Source organism: Balaenoptera physalus (assembly GCF_965194825.1).
Source record: "Balaenoptera physalus genome assembly, chromosome: 7".
Taxonomy (NCBI): Eukaryota; Metazoa; Chordata; class Mammalia; order Artiodactyla; family Balaenopteridae; genus Balaenoptera; species Balaenoptera physalus.
Window position 1 is genome coordinate 108,047,659 of NC_138886.1, and position 12,818 is coordinate 108,060,476.

A 12,818-nucleotide genomic window follows, 5' to 3' on the forward strand; every position below is an offset into this window, starting at 1 on the left:
CTGAGGAACCAATTCAGGGCCCCGGCATCCACAGGACCACTTATAGGCAGCGGGGCTCTGGAACCCGGTTCTCCTGATTCCCGGTGTGAGATACCTTATACCAAATTAAGTCCTTCATTTTCCCAGGGGCTTGGATGTACATGCAGCTGGGATTTGGAAAAACTGACCCGGGCAGAATTTTCTCTTCTTCCAAGATCGAAGTGGATCATTCTGGGTACCTGGCTGGTGTTTAATAAATGCCTGTTGATTGACCTGTGTCTCTGGGTGAATCCTCTCTCCCCTTCTAGAGGAAGGAGGGGGCAGACCCTGTAGGAGCTTGGTTTATCCCTTCCCTGCTCTCCTCTAGATTTCCACTCCTGTCCGGCAGTTAGAAAAGAGGATGCCAGAGGACCCACACTCCCCCTTCGCTAGGGGCACACTTTGCTGTCTCTTAGCTTCCTGCAGCGCCAGGACCCGAGGCAAGGAGTCAGTCTAACCAGGGCAACCACCCTGACTAACTGTTAGAGAAATAAACAAGGTATAAGGGAGAGGAGTACCGAGGGGAGTACTGAGGGGAGAGGAGTTACCTCAAAAGTATCTCAGAAAAGAAGAAAGCCAAATTTTTATATGAGGTGCATGGATGGGGGGAGAGGGAGAAAAAAAAAAAAGCCTGGGTAATTAAGTTAATAGGTTTCTTAAAGAATGCCCTTGTGAGTGATGTTCAACACATTCAAGTGTTGACAAGAAGGTATTTAACTTGACACCCACGCAGCGGGCAGAAGCATGCTCTCCGCTTCGACACACCTTCTTTGTCTGAAACTTGTAGTAAAACTCAGTGCTGGGTTGTGAAATCTGTCCCAAGGGCTCCGTGCTGCAGGGGGTCCAAGGTCAAGCCTCCTGCTTCTAGACAGAGTTGGGGTGGGTGAGGGTGGCTACCCTAAACCAAGGTCCCTAGGTTAGGAGAGCAGAGGCTGGGGTCCTCAACTCAGAAGCCCACGGAAGCTGTTATTCTGGGGGTCTCGGAGGGCCCACAAGACTATTTTTGACTCTTGCAAGTGGTTGGAATGAAGCTCTGTCCCTTCCCTCCAAGATCCAGTTGCCTTGTGGACCTTGGGTCTGATACCCAGGAACATCTGTGCAGTCCTAGGGTTTCCCTAGCACGATGAACTAGTAGAATAATCTGGGTGAATTGGTGAATATCGATTTTCCCTTTCTATTAAACCTGTAGTAGGGAGAGAGGTCCCAAATCACTGGGCTAATGGAAAGAAGCCTTGCCTTGGAGGAGGAGAGGAGGAGGGGCGGGGGGGGGGGAAGGGGTGTGTGTGTGTGTGTGTGTGTGTGTGTGTGTGTGTGTGTGTGTATTTAAAGAAAACTTTGGGTTGCTCTCATTTGAAAACACAGGGGCATAAATTACCATTCCTAAAACAAAGGAGTTTCTCCTTTTGCCAAGCAGCCTGCCTCAAAGGCCCCGGACAAGGATGGGGCTCCTTGCCTGCTGCGGGCTTATCAGCCTGCCTTCCTGCCCAGCTGTCATCCAACCCTCTTGTCATCAGCCATCTCTCATCCACCTTCTCTTTCTGTTACATTAAGCTCAGACTTATCGGGTGATCAGAGTTTTCAGGCTGGGACCTGAATTTCAGGGTCTCCGCCATTGTTACGGTGGCCAGATTTGTAAAGTGGAAAAATGGTGACATGAACGCCTTTGTGAAAGAAATTTTCTTTCTTAGATACTGAGCAAAACACTTTGAAAATAAAGTAACCTAACTCCACAGTTGTCTGGTCACCTTGAGGCCACGTAAGTGAGCAATGTGAAAAACCTGAATCAACATCCATGGTTAATGGGTTTCCAGCCTGGCAGAAAAGCTAGCACTGCCCCTCACCTAAAGTCATATACAAAGGCTGTGTGTGTCTGTGGATGTGGTGGGAAGACTGGGGCAAATTGGAATTTCCCCTCATTTAAAAATGGCGGTCAAGGAAGGCGATACCTTCTTGCAACAAGAAAGCCTGGGTTAGCTCTTTGCTCTTGTTCTTGGCACCAGGCCTTGTTCTGGGGGCTCATTTCTGCTTAGAGAAGCCGGTTCCCATCCAGGCAATCCCACTGTTCAGGAGATGTAGGATTCTGGGGTTTGCGCACACTCCTAAGACATTTCCGTTTCTAGGAAAAGGGAACAATTTATCATCTTTCTCCCTAACTCCTAATGCATTAGGACACAGTATTAAAGAAAAGGCTCTGGGTTGAGTAGGAGATACCTGTTAATTTTACAGTCAAATTTCCCATTCCTCCAATACTCTCCCGTCCCCATTCTCCATCATGGAGACAGATCACTGCGATGTCTCTCCTTTTTCTGATTTTCCAATTTGAGTTTCCTAAGAGCAAACTGAGAGGGTTAATCAGATTCCCCGCTTTCCTTTTTGACGCAGGCAGGTGGCCAGGGAGTAGCCCAGTTCAGCACACTCTCATTGAGTGCCTACCATGTACAGAGCCAGGGCTGGGGGCTACGGGGCTGTAGTTCCTGTCCTTAAACAATTTTCAGCTCACGGGAGGCGCAGAGCTGCCTGAATTATCCTTACAGTCCCAGAGAATGCACATGCCCTGCTCAGGGGCCAGGAGGGAACTGAGAGCGCCCCAGAAACAGACAGGTTTCCGGAGAAGTCACTTCCTCGCGAGATTCCCCATTTCCTCCCACCTCCCAGCATTGAAACTGGGGGCACCACAAGGACCTAGACAATGAGTCAACTCGACAAGGGCAGACTTTTAGCTGGGACATCTTTTCACATCAAACCTTTTTTTTGAAAATAGGTTTTCCTTCCTTCGGAGACACCTGGCCAGAGCGAAGCAGACTCCTTAGTTGTGACCAAATACTGAAATCAGATCAGTGATATTGTAGTGTGTTTCATAAGGACAGACGCTGCTGGGAGAACTAGAGAGATGGGCAGCTCCCGTAGCTGCCCAGAGCCTGAGGTTGAACCCCAAGGCGGAGCCCTCCAGAGTGGCCACCTTGCCGAAGTCCTTCCCAGGCCACCATTCCTTGTGGAGGAGGGTGGAGGGTGGAAGCCAGGGCCCTGGGCTACTGGCTTTAGTGCGCTCGTGGGTGGGTGGGTGGGTGGGAGGGCTCAATACTGGCTTTCGGACCAGACTTCCCCACCCCTGTGTGGGAGGCGTGAGGGGCTAGAGCCGGGAGGCAGGAAGTGAGTGCAGATGGGCTGCCCAGACAGCTGTGCGGGGGACAGAGCACATCTGTCCGGGTGAGTCTAGTGGGGCCCCTCCCCACAACCTACATGCCAAGTCTACCCGTTCATCAGTAGGGTGTGGGCTCAGTTTGGGTCCCAAATGGGGAAAATGATGGGAAAGGAAAGTTTGAAGGCAGAGGCAGGAGCTAGGGGTTGCTGAGGGGGTATGTTGCCATGAGAAAAAGAATGTCTGAACTCTGGGGGAGAGGAAGGGACGAAGGGCAAAGAGAAACCTAAAAGCAAGTGGATCAGATTGCATCTGCCCAGGGTGGGCTTGTGGCTTCCAGGTGGCTCCTGAGCGCCCAGGGTCCGGCGTCTCCTCTGAGAAGCTGCCCAACTCCTCGCCTCTCCTGTGCTCCCCAAATGTCTTACATTGCAGCAATGAAAGTCCCCGAGGTAACTGCTCCTTCTTCCGTCTCACCTACTAGCCCGCGGGTGTACTAAGATCAGAGACCCTATCTTCTTCATCACTGAATCCACAGAGTAGACACTCGGTAGAAGTTTGCTGAATGAGTGAGTGATTGCATGGCCTAAATGGACACAAGGTTTCCCACTGAATGCTTTAATTTTCTCTAATTGGCTGTAAATATTTGCTGGGGAAGCTTTTCCCAAGTAGACACTCGAATAGATCTTTGGGAGATAGAAACTGGATCAGATTCTCATCAGGAATTTGCCTGCGGGCCTGAGGGTAGTTTACCTCTTTAAGCTCTTTTCTAGGGAGCTGAGCACAGGGGAAAGGCTCATTGTTCTAGAAACACACTGACTTGGCGTCACGGCCACTTGCATGTCCTCCTTGGGGCAGCTGCTTCCCCCTCTGTGCAAAGCTATCACCTGCCTGCTACGGAGCCAGAGAGGCAGGGATTATGGATCGCGTGGACCTCCACGAGTAGGGGAGGCTGATAGCTCCCCTGCATCCGTCCTCCATCACCTCTCCCTGCCCGGTTTTCACGGCGCGATAAAAGGAGATGCGAGGGACTTCCCTGGTGGTCCAGTGGGTAAGACTCCACGTTCCCAAGGCAGGGGGCCCGGGTTTGATCCCTGGTCAGGGAACTCGATACCGCACGCATGCTGCAACTAAGAGTTCGCGTGCCGCAGGTACGAAGTCTGCACGCCGCAACTAAAAGATCCCGCGTGCCGCAACTAAGATCCGGCACGGCCATTAAATAAATAAATAAATAATGAATAAGTATTCAAAAAATAAATAAATGAGCTTTAAAAAAAAAAAAGAGAGATGGGAGTTGGAGTTCCAGCTCTACTGTGTGGCCCCAGGTGAGTCATTTCTCCTCTCTGGGCCTCTTGTGTTCTCATCTGAACAATGAAGGCTGGACTAGGGAATCTCTGAGATCTCTACCAGTTCCTAATGTCACAAATCTGGTGGAATGATGAGCAGGGAACGTGGCCCTTGATGTCATCACCAATCTCCCCAGAGCCTGGTCTGGGGACTTTCCCTTAACTTAGGCTTGGGAGGGGGAGGAAGGGCCCACAAAGCCCCCGCTCCCCTCATGGGCTCCTGTGTTCACCCACTTGCTGCAAAGGTGACTCTTCCTGGATGAGTTAGTCAAGTCCTGCTTGAAGTCAGAAAGTCTGCGTGAATGACTCTTAAATGTTTCCCAAACTTCTACCCCTGTTTTCTATTACCTTGTGGGTGTAACAGAAGTGCCAATAGGGACAAAGGAAGGATTAAAGTCCCAAGGGCTTGGGGCCGAAATGGGACACGTGTACTCTCCTCTAACGTTATTTTTGTCATCATGCTCGTCGCCATCACCGTCACCCATTATTAATACTGTTAAACATTTATTGTTCTTCGTTCAGCCAAGAGCAGTGGGTGAGTAAATCAGCAAGAAACTCTGGCCACAAGAAGCCTGTGCCGTTTCGGGCATTTCCCAGGTCAAGGCTGGTTTCTCCAGCCCTTATGCAGGGATTAAATCTGACCCTCAGCAGGAAATGGGGCTCATGGCTTTGAGTTCCTTTATATGAAAGTGCTCTCCTTTCCGGAGGAAAGGTGTTATAATTCCGAGCTACTTTTGCCGCTGTGTATCTGTTTCTTATTCACATTTGTAGCTCCTACAATGCCTTGAACAGGGCACGACCAAAGGTGCTTGCTAAATGCTTCTTGAAAATAGTTAATTATAATGATGTCTTATAACAAGTTAAGCAGGGGAACTGGGCCTGGGAGTGCTCTGCAGTGCTTCTGAGCTGCCAGGAGCTGAGAAACAGTTTAACTCCTCGTCTGGGGCATCTTCCCTGCTAACGCTTGGAGCCTGGAGCCCTCGGGTTGCAAGGCTAGCAAGGGATTGGCTAGCAAGGGACTGTTTGGGAGGCGGTGGGGGGGGTGGGGCAAGGCTCAGACAGGAGGTGAACAGCTGGCGCCTCCTTCTGGCCCTGCCAGGCTGGAGCAGGCCTGGGGAGGGCTGGTGGGGGAACCTCAGCCCCTCGGCTCCCAGAATGTCACCTCCCTCCCACTACCCCAGCCCCTTCACCCCGAGAGAGCCCAGCTCAGGAGAGCCAGTGGAGAGCAAGGGAGGCTGTTATGTAACTGATTTAACTCCTTGCCAAACTGGTGACTAATTCAGACCGTCTCGGCCAGATTGGCTCCACAGCTTTGGTGTGAGCTGCAGGAGGCCCGGCTGGTTCGTGGCTGGTTCGTGGCTGGTTCTCACACCCTCTGCTGGAAGGATCTCTCAGCTCCCTTGCTGGCCTGGGCCACCACCAACCTCAACCACGGCTCCATCAGCACTCCTGCCTACCGGAGACCTTCTCCGTAGGCGTCCGATCCCCCAACTTTGTGTCCCTTCCTGCCCTACAAAAAGAGGCCAGGAAGACAGTTCATTTATGCCTGCGGCTCACTGAGGCCCTTCATTTTGCACCTGGTGAGGGCGAAGGGCGCTGTGGCCTGCTGCCCTTGGCTGGCTGGCCGGAGAGTGTTGGCTGCTAAGGTTGGCACTGTTGGGTCCAGAACTTGGGGGCCCTCTCCACCACTGCCCAAGGGGAAAGGGCTCCAGGGAACATCTGGCCTCACCCAGTCCCCTGGCCTTGGACCCCCGGCCCTGCAGGTCACAGGCTGCCTGGGTGATGCCGGGAGAGGCGTGGCCTCACTGCTTCATTTCTCACTTTTCTTTTTTAAGAGGGGGTGCTTGGTAAGCCCAGCCCATCCCTCCTGCAGAAGGCCGTCCTGAGGGGGAACGTGGAGGGAGGACATTTGTGCTTATTTGGAGACAGTTCAGGGAAAAACACAAAGAGGTGTCCTGACAAGGCCCACGGTATTCATAGACATGAGTGCTGGGGATTAGTTTATTTAATCCTTAACCACACAGCCCTCTGTGGTTGGGATTATTCCCATTTTACAGGTGTGGAAACTGAGGCTGAAAGGAATTGGGTGGTTTGCCAAAGCTGGTAAGTGGCTGAGCTGGGCTTTGAACTCACTCCCCAGTGGCTTGGGAGCCTAAGCTGGTTCTGATACACTGCCTTCCCATGGCATTCCTGGGATGGGTTCCCGAGGCCGTTGAAAGACTTGTACATCTCAGCAGCTTCATGGCAACTGCCCAGCTAGACCCAGAAAATAATACTACCTTGTACTGCTGCTTCCTTCCACCAAGCCCCACACAGACATGATCTCATTCACTTTCCCACAGTCCCATGTGGGCTAAGGAGTGGGTGGGGACTCCGTTTCCCAGGGAGGAAAGGGAGGCACAGAGAGGGATGCTGGCCTGTCCTAGGTCACAAAGCTGGCTGGCGGCAGAGCTGGGACTGGAAATCAGGCATCCCTGCCCTTGAGGGCGGTCATTTAGCTTGATGAGTATGGGCTAGAATCACCCCCGAGTTACAGCAAATTGGGGTGCTTTTCTTGAGGGCTGACTCAGTGGCTGAAACAGCTCCAAGATAGCTGGGCTTGTGTTAAAAAAAGGAAATCTGAGATGCATATAAAGGCAATCTGTATGCCAAGAAAGAGGCGCTGGGACTAATGGTCACCACACTAGCTCCCCTCCTGGCCAGTCCCGGCACCGTCTCTCTGCTTCCCTTCCCCAGATGCCCTGGGGCTCAGACGCAGCCCTGGTGCGATGGAAAGAACACTGGCTTTGAGGTCATGGAACCTGGAGAGGATATTCACTAGGGACCCCTAAATCAGTCATTTCCCCTCTCAGCTTTTCCACTTTTCACTCAAAAAGTGGGGATAATAACTACATGAAATAGACATTGTGTGTGAAAAATTTCATCAACTATAAAGCCTGCAGAGAGAGAGAGAAATTACTGGTGCTCCTTTCAGCCCGATCTCATCTCTACTAAAGACCTTTTTAAAAATGGCTTTGAAGCGGCGAGTCACGCAACAGCATTGTCCTGGTCAAACGTCTGTCTTCCCTACTGTGGCTTTTCCACTTGGACCTCTGGTACCCAACGTCTGGTCCCGAATCAGATGTTCCCTGGGTGGCCCCATGGGCTCCAGGGCAGGGCTGGCAAACTTTTTGCAAAGGCCCACGTGGTAAATATTTGAGGCTTCGTGGGCCACAGGCGATTTTGATCACATGTTCTTTGTTTCTTTCTTTCTTTTCTTACAACTCTTTAAAAATGTAAGAAATATTCTTAGTTCACAGGTCTTACAAAAACAGGCCGATCTGGCCCGTGGGCTGTAGTTTGCTATGCCTGGCCTAGTGTAAAATTGGGGGCGGGGGGAGTTTGGAAGTAGACAAGGCCTAGACCCCCAGTTTTGCTGCTTGCCTGCCTGCGGGCCTTCGGATCACTCTTCAACCTCCCCGGGACTTAGTGAATTGTCTGCCTCATGGCTGTAATAGTGCCTACTTGTTTCAGAGGGCTGCGGTGAGGGTTCTCAGTAGAAGGCGTCTACCCCGCAGCAGGTGCCTGAGAGATGCGGGGTGGTATCATTACTGCTCAATGAGTGAGGGACGGCCCACACTGTCCTTGGTGTGGTGGGGAGGACAGCACCCTCCCAGAGTCTGGGATATTCTACAAGGTGACCAACCAAGGCCCTGCTCGGAAGGCAGAGGCCCAGGGTTTCACGAGGAGAGGAAGACCTGGGGTTATGTCGAGCGGCTGCTTGTAGGGTTGGGACCTTGGTCCCACCACCAGCTTTGTCTTGGGCGGGAGGTGGTGTCTGGGAGTCTGTGGGACTACAAGAGGCCCCACATAGACCTGGGGCCCAGGGGGACCCAGGGCTTTGCTGAGAGGACACCGGCGACTCCCTGGTCCTCTTGAGTCCTGGCTTGCTGTCAAGTGAAAAACTAGAGAAGGAAGCAGTTCTGAAAAAAGTGTGGGTCAGAGCAAGCTCTTTTCATTAATAATAAGAGCCACCACGTACTGAGCACTTTTGCGTCCCGGGCGCTGGGGGCTGTATGCCCATCCCTCCATCCCCCCAGCGAGCCCGGGGCAATGCTGGGGCGGGAAGGGGGCGCGGGGAAGGCTCACAGCTGCAGGGGCTGGAGCCGGGAGAGGATGGTCCTGCTTTCTTTGATGTTCCACTGCCTCCTGGGAGCCTAGCTCTGCCCGTGGGTTCAGGTTTGGGTGGATACTCAGGCCAGGGGAGTTTGAGATCTTGATTCTTTTTCTTTCTTTCTTTTTTTCTTTTTTTTAAAAATTATGTGGTAGTTATCTTTAAGTACAAAGACTTTTCCAATCATGTCACTTAGAGATCATTTTATCCACTGCTCTGTTTGCCGCCAGTCTCTTGTCTCTCTCCTCAGCAACGGTAAGGTGGATACCCTTTCCACGAGGAAGAGAGATCCATGGTTTGTTGCCTTTGCCAATAACGAAAATGTTGGAGACCCGGGTGGCAAAGCTATTGCCGTTGGCATCTTTCACATGAACTACATCAAAAGAACCAGGATGTCTCTCCCGGTTAGTGATCACACCAATTCTTCCCAGGTTAGCACCTCCAGTCACCGTGCACAGGTTACCAGTGTCAAATGTGATGAAATCAGTAATCTTGCCAGTCTCCAAATCAGTTTGAATGGTGTCATTCACCTTGATGAGGGGATCAGTGCAGCAGATGGTGTGAGTATCATGGGTCACCAGATGAGGGATTCCTTTTGTTCCCACAAAGATCTTTCTCACTTTGCACAACTTATACTTGGCCTCCTCAGGTGTAATATGATGAATAGCAAAGTGACCCTTGGTGTCATAGGTCAGACGAAAATTCTCTCCAGTCATGTCAATGCTGATGACATCTATAAAACCAGCAGGGTAGGTTATATCAGTGAGGACCTTGCCATCAATCTTAATGAAACGCTGCATGCAGATCTTCTTTACTTCATCTCCTGTTAGGGCATACTTAACTCTGTTCCTTGAGACATTCCCTCAGCTTGTGGGGACCAGTAGATGGACGAGGAGCAAACACGCCAGTCAGTTTATCCAGCATCCAATGCTTTGGAGCTGCTATGTGCTTCAGGTGTTTCTTCGGACCGCGAGCCATGGCTACACTAGGCACGAAAAGAGAGCGATTCTTCTTTTTGAGAAATACAGTGAAAAGGACTAGTTCCTCGGCTGCTGGAAAAACCCCATCATCACCCAGCCGCGGAAACTGGAGCACTCTCTTCTGTGTACTTGTGCCATCCCGTGGCTGGTTCTGGAGGGTCACCTGCGACCAGCCTCCCGGGCTGGAACTCAGCAGTGTGACTCGGTGCACAGGGGCCATGTCTTCCTATTGCCAACACCCTGCTTATTTCTGTGCCTCTTTCCACCTATAATTCACTGTTCCTGTATCTAGAAAGCCATCCTGTTACTTCTTTACCTGGTAAACTTCTACGCAGTCCTTTAAAACATAGCTCAAATGTCACCTCCTCCAGGAAGCCTTCCAAGACTACCCAGGCACAGTTAGTATCTCCCTCTTCTGCCTTTAGGCACTTTGATTGTTATACTATTTGGGGGTGGGGGACAAACATTAATCGAGCACTTAGTACATCCTACGCCTTACGCTAAGCACTTTACTGAATTATACCATTTAACATTCAAAAACCCATGAAAGGGTCTTATCCCCATTTTACAGATAAGGAAACTGAGGCTCAGAGCAGCTAAATAACCTGCCCAAGGTGAGGCTGGGATCTGAATCCAAGCAGTATGACCTCAGTGCCCTCCTTCCACCACTAAATGATATTGCCTCTCTGACACTAGTTATAATGACCCCAAACTGTGGTAATAAGTTTATGGGTCTGTAAATGGCCCATGAGCTGAGACCACGACTTACGTATCTTTGCTGTCCCAGAATGTACCGCAGTGCAGTGCACACAGTAGGCGCTTAGTGGTTGCTCATGGAAAGAATGTTGAATACAGAGCCTGTGGGGGTTGGGCCCACTAAAGGAAGGTGGGGTGCTGGGAGTGGGGAAAGGAAGACCAGTGGGGGACACAGCTGAGTGGGTGGGGCTTGCTTGACCCTGGGCAGGGGAAGGTTCCTGCTGCCAGCTGCCATGCCATCTTGGAATCACGAGCCTGGCAAGAACAACAGAATGATGTCCTGACACTGCTTAGTAAGCACCTTCAACGTGCTAGGAAGCGCTTCGCACAAGGGCATTCTAAGTCCAGGACAAAGGACAGCTAGTTCAAATCCCTAGACAGCTCACAAAGGCAGTGCCTTTGCAGGATGCACTTTGGCAAAGGATCATCCTGAGGCTGCGTCTGGACTCCGTGCCCTGTACATTCTGAACCTTGCCGGCCCTCTGAGAAGCCGAGCTGTTGGGCGAAGTTGCATGAATTCCCGTGTTGGGGAGTCCTCTTTTGTACCATGCAGCTCTGTTTACAGCGGACTGGCTGCCCGGAGGAGCAGAGCTTTCGGATGAGCAAGGAGATGGGCATCAGAACACCTTCATCTCTTCCCGGCTCTCTCCACACACAGGAGGTGGGACCCAGCCGGGGCCCAAAGCCTGGAGCCTCCCAGCAAGCCAGGTGGGCCTGTGAGGTCATGCTTCCTGCCACACTTGCAGGTGGCCCTTTCCTGGGGCGCCAGCAGGTGTCAGGGGCAGGGGTGATGTACGGGGGACCCCTTTAGTATCCCCAGTCCCCTCTGGGGGCTGGAGGTGCCCCTTGAAGCCACCGGAAAGCTCTTTTCTTGCCCGGAAGAGGTCCAAAGCATGCGTGGCTGCTGACACGGGGGAGGGGGGGATGGGGGGAGGGGGGGAGAGCGAGAAGACCCCCCTGCAAGCCGCGTTCATACAAAATGCATTTCCCAACGTATCCCTCTGGCCTGTCGGAGCCCCTTCTGCTCACTGCTCTGTTTATACATGATAGACAACTAATTAACATCCAAACCTCCTGAAAGGTCTTTTCAGAGGTAATGTTCTGACAGATTATGTCAGCAAGGAGCACTGATTTGTCTAAGCATGGATCACATTGTTTCAGATTGAATGAGGTGAATATTAAACTGCTTTAAATGTACTCTTCATAAAGTACTAATTACACACTCCCAAGGGAGAACAGCCAAGGAATACTAAACAGTAGAGAAGTCAACAGAAGGTTCTTTTTATAGTATGTTGCTGGGCTCTGTGTTTTTCTGTCTCCTTCTTTCTCGCTCTCTCTCTTTTTTTTACAGTAAAATCACAGCACGCTAAAGAATACACATTTATAGCACAATGCTTCTCATCTAATTATACGGCAATCATTAGTTTTAAGCTGGATGCATTATATTTTCTTTGATATATTATGCCTGAGGCACAACTCTGCATTTATTGCTGCTACTGGCAGATTCCAGTCCCCCCAACCCCCTTTCCAAATCCCACCTCCTCTCTACCCCACGACCCTTTAACAAATTATTTAACCCTTACTGTTAGTTTGCTTATTGTCTCAAAAAAGAATAATTGCAATTTAAATTGGCAAAAATGGGGGAAGCGACATACCCTTGGTTAATTAATTAATTTGTTTTTAATTAATTAATTAATTAATTTAGGGCTGTTAGACGCTGCATGAGGGATCTTAGTTCCCCGACCAGGGATCGAACCTGTGCCCCCAGCAGTGGAAGCGCGGAGTCTTAACCACTGGACCACCAGGGAAGTCCCCCCTTTGTTACTTTAAAGCGGAAAAAATAGGAAAGGAAATCTCATGTGTTTCTGGGAGCTGTGCAATTTTTTTATTAACCAGGTAATGTCCTGAATACACAGTCTCTGCTCCCCGACCCAGTGAAATTCCTTCGTAACAGATTCTACAGGATCACACTGAACTCCCAGTGGCTGAGCTTCATTGTCTCTCAGGGAAAGAGATACTTATATGTATATAAATATACATCTCTAAAAGCAACAGAGGGGTGGAAAACCATGAGGCAGGGAGCAGTCCAGCGAAAATTCAGGGTGGCCCTTCAAAATGCCTATCTGCAGATGTAGCCAGAATTCTGCTCCAACAGTTTTTCTGGATATTTCTGACATCAGGCTTTGCCCATTGTTGAGAAAAAGCAAGATTAATTTTGAGATGCCCAAATGGTCAGGTTCTCAGTCCTGAAGGGAGAAAAAGGCCAAGTTCCATGGGGATGGATGGCCAGATATTGACCCGACTGGTTTCTTCTTAGTCAGGCATCTATCTAATCATCATGCCTCTAAAGATAAAAGGGACGGCAGGGTCCCAGAAAGGTAGAATCGCTTTTGTGTAAGGAGCAAAGTGGGGTCCCCTTTCCCTACCGT

General features: G+C 50.7%; 1 protein-coding gene and 1 pseudogene across 12 annotated transcripts in view; both read right to left on the reverse strand.

The window, feature by feature from the left end:
* PEBP4 (phosphatidylethanolamine binding protein 4) overlaps positions 1-12,818 on the reverse strand; it is a 265,326-nt gene that overhangs the window by 34,604 nt on the left and 217,904 nt on the right. The window lies entirely within an intron of this gene.
* On the reverse strand, positions 8,718-9,868 carry LOC309664847 (small ribosomal subunit protein eS4 pseudogene; annotated as a pseudogene). The gene has a single exon. The product of its transcript is annotated as a small ribosomal subunit protein eS4 pseudogene (transcript).